This window comes from Heptranchias perlo, chromosome 39 (assembly GCF_035084215.1).
Source record: "Heptranchias perlo isolate sHepPer1 chromosome 39, sHepPer1.hap1, whole genome shotgun sequence".
NCBI classification, from domain to species: domain Eukaryota; kingdom Metazoa; phylum Chordata; class Chondrichthyes; order Hexanchiformes; family Hexanchidae; genus Heptranchias; species Heptranchias perlo.
In genome coordinates, this window is record NC_090363.1 from 15,846,258 (window position 1) to 15,860,951 (window position 14,694).

At 40.7% G+C, this 14,694-nt stretch overlaps 1 pseudogene; it reads right to left on the bottom strand.

Moving 5' to 3' along the window:
* Positions 1–315: 315 nt before the first annotated feature.
* On the bottom strand, positions 316–13,477 carry LOC137305290 (probable G-protein coupled receptor 139; annotated as a pseudogene).
* Between the last annotated feature and the right edge of the window lie 1,217 nt (positions 13,478–14,694).

Sequence of the window (14,694 nt, forward strand, 5' to 3'; positions counted from 1 at the left end):
AAATGTAAACATATTTAAGATAGAAAGTGGGGAGATAATTGATAAACTAATCAAACTTAGAGACGAAAACCCCTGGTCCAGAAAGATTGCATTCGCAAAGAAATTCAGGGAGGAGGTAGCAGAGGCAGATTACACACACATACACACACACACACACATATATATATATATGTATATATTCATTCGAAAAGTGAATAGCGCCAGAGGGATGTTGGACAGCTAATATTTTTCCCATATTTAAAATGGAGATAGAACAAACCAGAGATCTATAGACCAATTAGCTTAACATCAGTGGTAGGAAAGATAATGGAATCTTTACTCAAAGATGTAATAGAAAAACATCTAGAAAACGAAAATATAATAAAGAATAGTCAGAACAGATTTCAGAAGGGATAATCATGCTTAATCAACCTTTTGAATTCTTTGAAGAAGTAACAGAAACAGTAGACAAGGCCAATGTAGTAGATGTAATGTATTTAGATTTTCAAAAGGCCTTCAATAATGTACCGCATTGTAGACTCATGACTAAGGTCATAGCATGTTTAGTCAGGAGTCATTTAGTGGAATGAATAGCAAGTTGCCTACGAAATAGAAATCCGAGTATTGGGGTTAAGGGTAGCTACACAGACTGGCAAAAGGTGGGAATTGTGTTCCACAGGAATCGATGGTAGGACCGCTGTTGTTCACAATTTAAATTAACGATTTGGATTTGGGAATTGGATATACAATTTCAAAATTTGTGGACTACAGCATATTTGTGGGTGTGTGGTTGATGCAAAGGAAGAATGTATCAAAATGAAAGAGGACATTAATAAACTTGCACAATGGGCATGGAATTGGCAAATTAATTTCAATGTAGATAAGTGTGAGGTGGTGCAGCCGTTATAGAAACGACTCGATTTTCATTATGGCATTGGCGCAAAAGGGCATATATCGTTTATATTATGTCATTTTTTTTCATGATTTTAAACTATTATTGGATCATGATTTAAATTTTCACCTGTGGGGAGCACTTACTGGGGAAACAATCTGGGATGCTGGCAGAGCAAAACCAATGCAGAATCAACACAACCGTTTCCATGCACGTTGGCAGCATTGTGCAGAAGTAAGGGATTCATCAAGATTAACCAGGTCAAGATGAGAATTTTCTGATTCGTGGTTCTGAACTGAATTAGAGTAATTGACACTAACTACCGTCAGTTAACAGACTGAGAATCCGGTCAAATTATTAAATTATGAATACTGGTTTACTGTGGCTTGCCACTATATACAATGTGTTAAGTATTTACGTGAACGGTCTCTGGCACATCGGACTGTTTTGTAAAAACTGGCAAATGAGTTCATCACCAACAACAGTGAAAAATGATTTAAGCTTTATTAGGAACAAATGTTGAATATAAATAAGGTGACCGGAGTTGTTAAATTATCTATCAGAGAACGTGAGTGGAGTTGATATCTAAGAAAGCCTAGTTAAATAAAAAGCTTTAATGAAGTTCAGTTTAAGATTGTTCCCGCAAAATTTCGGGAGATTTAATGAAGTCCTGTTTTGTTTCATTCACTTTGGTCTAATTGTAAATAAATTACAACAGTTACTTCAGATGTATTGGATTAAGTTTGGTTATAATCAGCACCCTTTGGAATCTTGTGACCGAGTGTGGTCAAAAAGGCCCCGAGTCCTGGAAAGTTGGACTTCGATGGCAACAACTGAATACATCTTGTGCTTGGAATATATTGACTGAACCCCAGGTCAAAACTACGTTTACACTTACACCAACTACTTCACTAAAAGAGGTATAGAACACCTCTCACCTACAAAACCGGGGTAAATGATTTACTAAAAATTGGGATGTAATTTGAAACATTTGTAGTTCCATCTTTGTACACATATGAGATAAGGCTTGGAAACAGTACGTTGTTAATGAGATGAAGAGTAAAACTAATTCTTCCCCAACAGGATAGTGTTTCCAATAAATATGAAGTGTAACAACTGTAATGTTATCAAACTACTAATGGTTTCTGTTTGTTTTAACAGATTAGCATTGTCTAAGGATGCAAGTTCTTTATAGTTATACAGTAGACCTGTCGTATTGTCACTTAAAATAGCATTGGTAACGATCGGGGATACTTTTGTGCCTTGGATCATTGAAATATAGGAAAATAGGAACAAGAGTAGGCCATTCAGCCCCTAGAGCCTGTTCTGACATTCAATTAGATCATGGATAATCTGTATCTTACTCAATCTACCCACTTTGGTTCCATAACCCTTAATACCTTTGCCTATCAACAATCTATCAATGTCAATTTTACAATTTTCAATTGACCCCCAGCATCAGTTACTGCTCCTGTACGTGTACAACAGATATATTGAATGGGATAGAGAGGGAAAGAGAGAATGGGCAGAGAGACAGAGTATGAGAGAGAGAGAGAATTAGAGCAAGAGAATGAGACATAAATATATAGAATGAGACAGAGACAAACATCGAGACTATGGGAGAGAGAGAGAGAGAGACAGAGGAGTAGAGTGACAGTGAAAGTGAGAGACAAGGGGACATAGGGTGACAGAAAGTGAGACAGAGTGAAAGAGATAGAGAAAGCGATAGAGAGCTAGAAGCAGTGCCAGGAAGACAGAGAGCGACAGATAAATGCAGAGGGCGTGGGAGCGAGAAAAGCAGACAGGGAGACAAAGAGTCGGCAACAAAGAGAAAGCCAAAGACTGTCAGGTGGAGGGAAAAGCAGAGAGAGATGAACAATGCGAAATAGAGCCTGGACAGAATGAGACAGGCTGTGTGTGTGTGTGAGAGAGAGAGACTGAAACAGAAACAGAGAAAAGAACTGGTACAAACTCAGCTCGGGAGATCGGTCGGGTCTGGGCTGCAGATTAGAGGATGTGGGATGTAATTTTGAGAAATTTTAAAATCATGGACTCATAGAAAGGTTACCACAAGGAAGGAGGCCATTCTGCCCGTCTAGTCTGTGCTGGCTCTCTTTATTCAATATTTGAAAATAAAGAACAGTTTTGAAACATAACGACGAGATCTGCATCTGTATTTTGCTTGCGCAATTTCTGAACTCCATTCAGACATGTATCTGCGTTTCACTTTGTACTTCGAGTCCCTCTGTAGAGTGTGGCTTTCCCAGTGAGGAGTGGTAATCTGCAATAAATGTCCCAGTGCCGTGTTAACACAAATGGTGGAACTCAACAAACACAAAATTAAGGCATGCACATGAATCAAAGTCGATGTCTTTTCATTTAAACATAATGTCTCGCTCAGTCTGTATCTCCATTTGTGTACTCAACGGCCCGTGTTTGTCTCCGTGTCAGCTCCTGTATATGCACGGCACACAGCGGGTAAAGGGGAATGATCCACTCCCACCTTGTACTGTACAGCCTGCGGGTGTCGAAGTGTCAGCTCCTGTATAAGCACAATTCACTTGTACAGGTAAAAGGGAACGATTGACTCCCCTCTGGTACTGTAAAACCTGTGTACGTCTCAATGTCAGCTCCTGTACATGTAGGGTAGACAATGGGTAAATGGGAACGGATCACCCCTGTCTTGTACTGTAAGGCCCATATGCGTCTCTAGGTCATTTCCTGTCCATCGAGTTACATCGAAACTACAACACAGAACAGGCCATTCATCCCAGCTGGTCTATGCGGGCTTTATGTTCCACACGAACCTCCTCCCTCGATGCTTCATCTAACCCTATCAAGATACCCTTCTTTTCCTTTCTCCCTCATGTTCTGATCTAGCTTCCTCTTAAATACATCCATGCTATTTGCCTCAACTGCACCTTGTGGTAGCATGTTCCACATTCTTATCACTCTTGGTATAAAGATGCTTCTCCTGAATTACCTATTGGATTTATTAGGGACTATTTTATATTTATGACCACTAGTTTTGGACTCCCTCACAAGTGGAGACATTTACTGTACGTCTACCCGATCAAACCCCATCATTATCTTAAAGACCTTTATCAGATCACCCTTCAGTCTTCTCTTTTCTAGAGAAAAGAGGCCCAATCTGTTCACCCTTTCCTATTAAGGATATTCTCTCAGTTCTGGTATCATCCTTGTGAATATTTTTTGCACTCTCTCCAATGCTTCTACACCCTTTCTACAATATGGGGACCAGAACTTTACACAATACTCCAAGTGTGGTATATCCAAAGTTCTATACAAGTTTAACTTAACTTCTTTGCTTTGTAATTGTATCCCTCGAGAAATGAACAATAGTGCTTGATTTGCCTTTTTAATGGCCTTATTAACCTGCATTGCTACTTTTATTGATTTGAGTATTGGAAACTCTAGATCCCCTTTGTTACTCTATGCCGCTTAGACTCTTACAATCCAAGCAGTACGTGGCCTCATTATTCTTCCGACTAAAAGGCACCACCTTACACTTACCTAAATTGAAATTCATTTATCAATTACACACCCTTGACGTATTCATCCTTTCATTGCAAGGGGATTTAAGAACAGGAACAAGGATGTCTTACTGCAGTTATACAGGGCCTTGCTGAGATTACAGCTGGAGCATTGTGTGCAGTTTTCGTGTCCTTACCTAAGAAAGGATCTACTTGTCATAGAGGGATTGCAGCAAAGGTTCACCAGACTGATTCCTGGGATGGCAGGACTGTCGTGTGTCGACTCGGCTTGTATTGACTTGAGTTTAGAAGAATGAGAGGGGGTCTCATTGAAACTAATAAAATTCTGACAGGGCTAGACAGACGAGATGCAGGGAGAATGTTTCCCCTGGCTGGGAGGTCCAGAACGAGGGGTCACAGTTTCAGGATACGGGGTAGAATATTTAGGACTGAGATGAGGAGAAATTTCTTCACTCGGAGGGTGGTGAACCTGTGGAATTTTCTACCACAGAAGACTGTGGAGGTCAAGTCACTGAATATATTTAAGAAGGAGCTGAATAGATTTCTAGACTCAAAAGGCATCAAGGGGTATGGGGAGAGAGCGGGAATATGGTATTGAGATAAAGGATCAGCCATGATCATATTGAATGGTGGAGCATGCTCGAAGGGAAGAATGGCCTACTCCTGCTCCTTTGTTCTGTGTTTCTATGTATCAACTACACCCCCAATTTGGTGTCGTCCTCAAATTTTGAAATTGTACTTCCGATTCTCGAGTCCAAATCATTAATGCAAATGTGAACATCAATGGTCCTAGCACTGATACCTGTGGTACATCATTTTCCATCTTTTGCCAAGATGAGTAGCTACCCCTAACCCCTACTCTCTGTTTTCTGTTTATAGCCAGCTTGCTATCCATACTGTTATTTGTCCCCTGACTCCACGTGCTCTGACCTTAACCATGAATCTACAATGTGGTACCGTACCGAAGTCCTTTTGAAAATCCAAATATATTACATCTACTCCATTATCCTTGTCTAACCTTTCTGTTATTTCTTCAAAGTATTCAATAAGGTTGGTCAAGCATGACTTTCCTTTCTGGAATCAATGGTGACTATTATTTATTACCTTTTCGTTTTCTAGATGTCTATCTATTGCATCTTTTAGTAAACCTGCCATTATCTTTCCTACCACCGAAGTTAAGCTGGCTGGTCGATAGTTTCCTGCAATCGTTCTATCTCCCTTTTAAAAGGGAGATATAACATTAGCTGCCTACCAGTCCTCTGGCATGCTCCGTTATATATATGTATATATATATATATATATATATATGTGTGTAATGGTGCCTCTGCTATCTCCTCCCTAACCTCTTTTAATATTTGCAGATACAATCCATCCGGGCTAGGGGTCTTCTCATCTTTTAGTATGATTAGTTTATCAATTACCTCTCCGTGTTCTAACTTAAATGTTTCAATATCTTTTTCCATCTCTTCTTCTAATGTCCTGCCCACTTTGTTAGTCTCCCTAATCAATATGGGGGCAAAGTAACTATTCAATATTTCTGCCATTTCGCTGTCATTACCTGCGAGTTTATCTTTTGCACCCCTTATTGGCCCTATCAATAGTCTGGTTTAGCTTTTGTTATTTATTTGCCTGAAGAATATTTTAATATTTCCTTTAATGTTCCTCGATAATTTAATCTCGTAGTTCCTATCTGGTTTCCTAATAATTTCTTTGATGTCTTTCTTAACCTCTTCTTATTCCCTTTTATCATCCTTTCCTTTGTCTATGCACTTAGAATATGCATTTTACTTTAGTTTTAATTTCACGATTATCACTTTATTCAACAACAACAACTTGCATTCATATAGCTCCGTTAACGTAGTAAAACGTCCCAACGCACTTCACAGTAGCGTTAACAAGCAAAATTTGACACTGAGCCACAAAAGGAGATATTAGGACAGGTTACCAAAAGCAGGGTCCCTTACAGACAGAGACGGGAGAATTTATAATGGAGGATAAGGAAATGGCAGAGAAATTAAACAAATAATTTGTGTCTGTCTTCACGGAAGAAGACACAAAAAACCTCCCAGAAATACTAGAGAACCAAGAGTCTGGCGAGAATTGATAGATTAGGTGAATGGGCAAAACTGTGGCAAATGGAATTCAATGCAGACAAATGTGAGGTCATCCACTTTGGATCAAAAAAGGATAGAATAGGGTACTTTCTAAATGGTAAAAAGTTAAAAACAGTGGATGTCCAAAGGGACTTAGGGGTTCAGGTGCATAGATCATTGAAGTGTCATGAACAGGTGCAGAAAATAATCAAGAAGGCAAATGGAATGTTGGCCTTTATATCTAGAGGACTAGAGTACAAGGGGGCACAAGTTATACTGCAGCTATACAAAACCCTGGTTAGACCGCACCTGGAGTACTGTGAGCAGTTCTGGGCACCACACCTTCGGAAGGACATATTGGCCTTGGAGGGAGTGCAGCGTAGGTTTACTAGAATGATACCCGGACTTCAAGGGTTAAGTTACGAGGAGAGATTACACACATTGGGGTTGTATTCTCCAGAGTTTCGAAGGTTAAGGGGTGATCTGATCGAAGTTTATAAGATATTAAGGGGAACAGATATGGTGGATAGAGAGAAACTATTTCCGCTGGTTGGGGATTTTAGGAGTAGGGGGCACAGTCTAAAAAATAGAGCCAGACCTTTCAGGAGCGAGATTAGAAAACATTTCTACACACAAAGGGTTGAAGAAGTTTGGAACTCTCTTCCGCAAACGACAATTGATACTAGCTCAATTGCTAAATTTAAATCTGAGATAGGTAGCTTTTTGGCAACCAAAGGTATTAAGGGATATGGGCCAAAGGCAGGTATATGGAGTTAGATCACAGATCAGCCATGATCTTATCAAAAGGCGGAGCAGGCACGAGGGGCTGAATGGCCTACTCCTGTTCCTATGTTCCTATGTTCCTAGAATGAGGAACTGAAGAAAATTAGTATTGGTAAAAAAATACTATTAGAGAAATTAATGGGACTGAAAGTCAATAAATCCCAAGGACCTGATGATCCACATCCCAGGGTTTTGAAAGAAGTGGCTATAGAGATAGTGGTGCATTGGTTGTCATCTTCCAAAATTCTATAGATTCTGGAACGGTTCCTGCAGATTGGAGGGTGGCAAATGTAACTCCGCTACTTAAGAAAGGAGGGAAAGAGAAAGGAGGGAACTACAGAACTTTTTAGCCTGACATCAGTTGTAGGGAAAATGCTAAAATCTATTATAAAGGATGTGCTTGGAAAATAATAATAGGATTTCGCAGAGTGAACATGAATTTATGAAAGGAAAATTACGATTGACAAACCTATTGGAGTTCTTTTAGGAGTAACTAGTAGAATAGATAAGGGGGAACCAGTGGATGTGGTGTATTTGGATTTTCAGAAGGCTTTGGATAAGGTTCCGCACAGGAGGTTGGTGAACTAAGTTAGAGCACATGGAATTGGGTGTAATATACATGAATGGATTGAGAATTGGTTAACAGACAGAAAACAGAGAGTTGGAATAAACGGGTCTTTTACAGGTTAGCAGACTGTGACTAGTGGGGTACCACAGGGATCAGTGCTTGGGCCCCAGCTATTCACAGTATATATCAATGATTTGGATGAGGGGACCAAATGTAATATTTCCAAGTTTGCTGATGACACAAAACTAGGTGGGAATGTGAGTAGTGAGGAGGATGCAAAGAGGCTTCATGGGGATATAGACAGGCTAAGGGAGTGGGCAAGAACATGACAGATGGAATATAATGTTGAAAATGTGAAGTTTTCCACTTTGGTAGGTAAAACAGAAATGCAGAGTATTTTTAAAATAGTGAGAGAATGGGAAATGATGATGTTCATAGGGACCTGGGTGTCCTTGTACATTAGTCATTGAAAGCTAACATGCAGGTGCAGCAAGCAATGAGGAAGGCAAATGGCATGTTGACCATTATTACAAGCGGATTTGAGTACAGGAGTAAAGATGTCTTACTACACTTATATGGGGCTTTGGTGAGACTGCACCTGGAGTATTAGGTAAGGAGATCAAAATTGTAGACAAGAAAGGATATACTTGCCATAGAGGTAATACAACGAAGGTTCGCCAGACTGATTCCTGGGATGGTGGGATTGTCGTATGAAGAGAGATTGAGTAGAGAAGACCTTTATTATCTAGAGATTAGAAGAATTATAGGTAATCTTATTAAAACATACGAAATTATTTCAGGGCTCGACAGGGTAGATGCAGGGACGATGTTTCCCCTGGCTGGAGAATCTAGAACGAGGGGTCACAGCCTCAGAATAAAGACTAGGCCATTTAGGAGTGAGATGAGGAGAAATTTCTTCACTGAGACGGTGGTGAATCTTTGGAATTATCTATCCAATAGGGCTGTGGAGGCTTAGTCATTGAGTACATTCAAAACAGAGATCGATAGATTTCTAGATATTAAAGGCAGCAGGGAATATGGGATTGTGCAGGAAAATGGCGTTGAGGTAGAAGACCAGCCATGATCTTGTTGAATGGCAGAGCAGGCTCGATGGGCAGGATGGCCTGCTCATGCTCCTATTTCTTATGTTCTTAAGCTTAATCAAAGAGATAGGTTTTAAGGAGCGTCTTAAGGAGGAGAGAGATGTACAGAGGCCGAGAGTTTTAGAGAAGGTGTTCAAGAACTTGGGGCCTGGGCAACTGAAGGCATGGCCGCCAATGGTGGTGCAAGGGATGCGCAAGAGGCGAGAATTGGAGGAGTGCAGAGATCTCAAAAGTTTATAGGGCTGGAGGAGGTGACAGAAATAAGGAGGGGCAAGGCCATAGAGTGATTTGAAAACAAGGTTGAGCATTTTAAAATCGAGGCTTTCCCGTACTGGGAGCCAATGTAGGTCAGCGAGTGCAGGGGTGATGGACGAATAGGATGAGCTGAAGCTAATGGAGGGTGGAAGATGGGCTGCTGGCCAAGAAAGCCTTTGAATCGTCAAGTGTAGAAATAAGAAAGGCATGGATGAGGGTTTAAGCAGCAGATGTACTGTGGCAGGGGTGAAGACAGGCGATGTTACGGGGGTGGAAGTAGGCGGTCTTGGTGATGGAGCGGATATGTATCAACAGCCCAATATTTACATGTCATCAGTAAAACAGATGAATTTTTTTGAAAAAAAATTCGAATGAATCTTTGAAATAAAATGATACGTTGATCAGTTATTCAATATATGTCTGTTTAGGCAGTCATTTGTTCTTAAAGTCTGAAATCCTTCATTTATTTTCAAACATGCAAAGAGAAGTCGCTGAGATCAGTGTCTACAGAGAGATTTCCGACAAAGTTCATTCACATTCATCGCCAACCACTAAAGTACTGACAGATCCTGGGATCCTCCCACTCCAACCCATGGTGTCAGATACTTCCACACAATCCCCCTCGCCAGAAATTACAGCCCACTCCCGAGCTCGGCAAGACTCCCGTTTCTGCCTCTGCGGTGCTGCGAAAGGAAAGGTTTCACCAGGAGTCAATTCTCCCAATTTTCCATTCCCAGTGCGGCCTGATTCAGTGTTAATTAACCTCAAAACCGCTACTGCAGCGCTGCAGAATCCGAGACCATTACTTTGAGCTGTCAACATACCTGTTGGAAAACTGTTGCCGTTTAATCCTGGATACTTAGTCTTATTGGTCCTGGATTCTTATAAATCTAACAATCGTGCCCCGGCTTTGTAAATGTCAGAATTCTCCCTCCATGGGGCAAAATCTAATCTCACCCACTGCCCTGCAGGTGAACATCAGTTCGATGAAATCTGAGACCACAACGAATGTTACCAAAATCTATCCATCCGTCCCAATGCTGCTGGAGCTCATAACTACCCCCGCCCCCCACATTAACGCTAAGCGTAGACACAGTTCTTCATCTGGACATAAGAAATAGGAGCGGGGGTAGGCCACACGGCCCCTCGAGCCTGTTCCGCCATTCAATAAGATCATGGCTGACCATCGACCTCAACTCCACTTTTCCACCAGATCCCCATATCCTTTGATTCCCCTAGATTCCAAGGATCTATCAATCTCAGCCTTGAACATATTCAACGAATCTAGGGTAGATAATTCCAAAGATTCACAACTCTCAGTGAATACATTTCTCCTCACCTCAGTCTTAAATGGCCAAACCCTTATCCTGAGATAATGCCCTCTAGTTCTAGACTCTTCAACTAGGGCAAACAGCCTCTCAGCATCTACCCTGATTAGCCCCCTCGGAATCTTCTATGTCACATCCTGTTATTTCCTCCAAAACACTTTACTGTGCGCTAGAGGCCGTAAAGAGGTAAGCAGATGAATGAATTTCGTCGCAGAATGAATTTTTAATAAAAAATAAGACCACTGCTTCCGTTTTCAGAAAGAAATGGACAGAATCAGTGAATTATTTGCTGAATATCGGTACAATCCCATGGTATAGTGTGATTTTAAAAGTAATCTCTTCGTCAGTGCCTTACACTCGTAATTCTGACCGTATTGAATTGCGCCTAATCCAGTATACCCCTTCTAGATACATCTTCTGTCCGGAAACACTTTTTCACACAACGGATAGTAGAAATCTAAAAATTTCTCCTCCAAAAGGCTGTGGATGCTGGGGGTGAATTGGAGCTTTGAATCCTGAGATTGACAGATTTCGTGGGGTAAGTTTATCAAGGGAAATGGAGCTAAGGCGGGTAATTGCGTTTAAGCCAGGATCTAATTGAACGGCCGAGCAGAATCGAGGGGCTGAATGGCCTAATCCTGTCCCTTTCTTTCCATGTAATTCTAAAATTGCAAGGCAGACATTTTCAGCTTGATCACTCTCCAATCAGCGACGCACTTCCCAATTTATTCATTTTAAATCATATGAAAATCAGGCCGGCCAGCGCAGAAACCGCAAACCTTCTCTGACTGTGAGCAGTTCTACTGGGGATTCCTGTGTGTTCATGCCATTTTTTATTGGAGAACTTGTGTTGAATTTGGATGGATGAAATTGTGTTTTAACTCGGTGAAGCCATTTAACTTACTTGAACAAACACTTTGTTAGAGCCAGCGGACGCTTAATCATATTCTTCAGCTCATCTCTGAATTTATTCTGGGACACTGCATAAATAAAAGTGTTTGTGCAGCAACTGAAAGCTCTAAGCATGAACCCGGATTGTTCCATAATGGTGAAAGGGTCATTATATGTTGTGTGTAAAAATTGAGTATCTGCAAATTGTACCCATATGTAAAATATGAAATTTACCATCCAAAGAAGTATAAAATTGGCAGATATGGCGAGCAGTAAAATAATCGATCTCCTTCGATTTTCCATCTCTGGATCATTGTGATTCTCACCATTGTTGTTTCTTCGGAGACCCCTCCTCACTCTATTGGCCAGTACAATGTGCCTGATGGTCAGAGCATTGATCAGTAAAATCAACACAAATGGAACAAACGGGGTTAAAATAGTTTCAACCACAAAAATGCTACCCATATGGGTAATGTATAGAAGCTTGATTTTACATTGCAGGACCATGGTACATTGTCAATTATTTCCCGAGGTTCATATATCAAGTAGATTGGAAGATTTTCTAAAACTATCAAGGAACACGCCATTACTATAACCACAGCCGCAGTTTTCTCGGTGCAATATTTTTTTTGCAAGTTTTGGCAACAAATGGCCACAAATCGATCAAAGGTGAAAGCGACAGTTAACCAGACAGAACAATCAATGGAAGCAAACAGCAGGACGAGATTGAGGCTGCAAATTGGAGTGTGTTTCAGGAAAACATATGGTAAAGAAGTATCTTTAGTCTTAAACAGAATTACTTCAAATATCAGAACCAGTAGATCCGCTGCTGCCATGGCTACCAAGTAACGGGCGATGCATTTGGAGAGGCCGCAACTTCCACGGGAGAGAATCACAATTGTCACCAAATTAGCTGCAAAAAGGATGAAACGAAATTACTAACTCTCCTTATAATGAGAGGATGATAAGTCGACAATTCTTTTGTATGAATATACATGCACTCTTTAACTTCTCACTCAAAAGCCTCTCTGAGGCTAATTTTACCAACTCGCAGGGCGGGAAACCCACGGGATCGGGTGGAACGTTGGTTTTACACTCCGCCCAATATTAGTCTCCAGGAATTTCATTAAGTAATGTTTGAACGAGCTTAAATTATATGTATTTCAAACCGTCTTTAAACCCCGTTTAACAACATGAAAATTGTTTTAAATATGCATGTTCAGCAGAATAATGTAAAAAGAATTAATCCTTGCCTCATATCCCAACCCCCTGATACGATTGGGAATTTGTGGCTTTGTGAACGAAGAATGTATGAACGGACAGTTGAAAATCTCTCTCACCAAACCAACAACCTATAGAATGAATATATCCCAATTTATCGTTCCCATGTTCCGGATTTGATGTATGATACGGTCTTTTTCGTGCCTTCAATTTTCCACAATAAGAAATTATTTTAAATGTGCACCAACAAGTTGAATAAAGTCTATTACTGATTTATATCATTTGATCCGTGTGTTCCTAAATTGGACGAAAGCAGCAACAGAACAGATTTTATCTCCAGCAATTCTTTACTGGGTAGACTTTCGCTGGTTGGAGGTTCTTCCCATCGCCTGTCGTAACTTCAGCGGTTCACATCATCTCTTCCGGGTTTCCGATAATATCAGCAATTTGTTTTCATGGATATTTTCTACTTATCAAGAACATTAACAACCAGAACCAAGCTGCGATGCTAATATTTGGCTGGGACAGGAAATTTCAATGCTCCCTGAAAAGGGGACGAAATCCACACTAAATTGTTAAATTTTAAGCTTCAGAACAAATCCTACTACCGATCTGGAATATATCGGAAACTTGGAGTTTGCTTATTGTTATTTGATTGATGGCGGTAATTAGTGCCTGCACATCAAAACAAACCAATAATATTATTACACCGACGGCAGGAGCAGCGATACAGTGAAACATTGTTAAAGATTAATATTAACGGATTTTAAGCTGCTTACCAGGAATACCAACTGTTGCGAGAACAGGGTAGTATATGTTTTCTATCTGTATGATTACCGACTGTCCCATTTTTGGAGAGAAGTGACGTTGTCTGCTCGTGTGATGCACGCACAGATCTTCTGCTTTCAAAATAAGTTCTTCTTTATACCTGAGAGAAACCTCAAGTGACACACGAACATTGTACAATGATTGGCATTAGTTACAGTCCATTCAACAAACAGTTTAAGCCGAGCGTATTTGCTCCAACTGATCAGGGAGTCGGATTACTTTCAACAACATTTCACATTGTAAACAAAGTTTTCGATATTACGTATATCATATTTTTGAAATTAAAAAATTGATATCTGCACTCTTAAAGTAATGGTACAGACTCCTGAAGCTGAGGATATTCATTCATGGTTTCATGGAAAGCATTTGATGCAATAAATATCCACATTTATGGTAGATTAGCAACATCTACATTTTACGTACATCATATTTTTTTTAAATTTACACTTTATGTTATATCGATGTAAGGAGGCTCCATGGTGCTCGTGAAATCGATAGGATTTCACAGATACACACAGAAAGTGATGTAGTCAGGTTTAGACAGATGAATAGCCCCACAGATGTGCTCAGATTTTAGATTTCAGCATCTAAAGGCATTGGACGGAGGTGAAAGAGACAGGGTCTGGTCTGACATGTACCTGGTGTGAGAAAGATGAATGTGGATAAAGATCTCAATGGCCTCGCTTTGTACTGTACATGTACAGAAGCTGACACTGAGACACACAGAAATCGTACAGTACCAGTCAGGAGTGAATTGTTCCCCTTTACTCGCTGTGTGCTCTTGCACACAGGAACTGACACTGAGACACACACAAATCGTACTGTACCTGACGGAAGTGAATCGTTCCCTTTTGCCCGCTGTGTCATGCACATGTACAGGAGCTGACACTCAGACACACACGGGGTGTACAGTACAGTCGGGAGTGAATCTTTCCATTGCACCCGCTGCGTACTGTACAGGAGCTAACACTGACACACACGGGCCGTGCAGCACCAGATGGGAATGAATCGTTCTCTTTTACCCGCTGTGTCCTGTACATGTACAGGAACTGAAACCGAGACAGACACGGGCCGTGCAGTACCAGTCAGGATTTAATCGTTCCCTTTTACCCTCTGTGTACTGTACATGTACAGGAACTGACACTGAGACACACATACACTACAGCACCAGAGGGGAGTGAACGTCCCCTTTTACCCAATGTGTGCTGTACGTGTACAGTAGTTGACACTGAGGCACA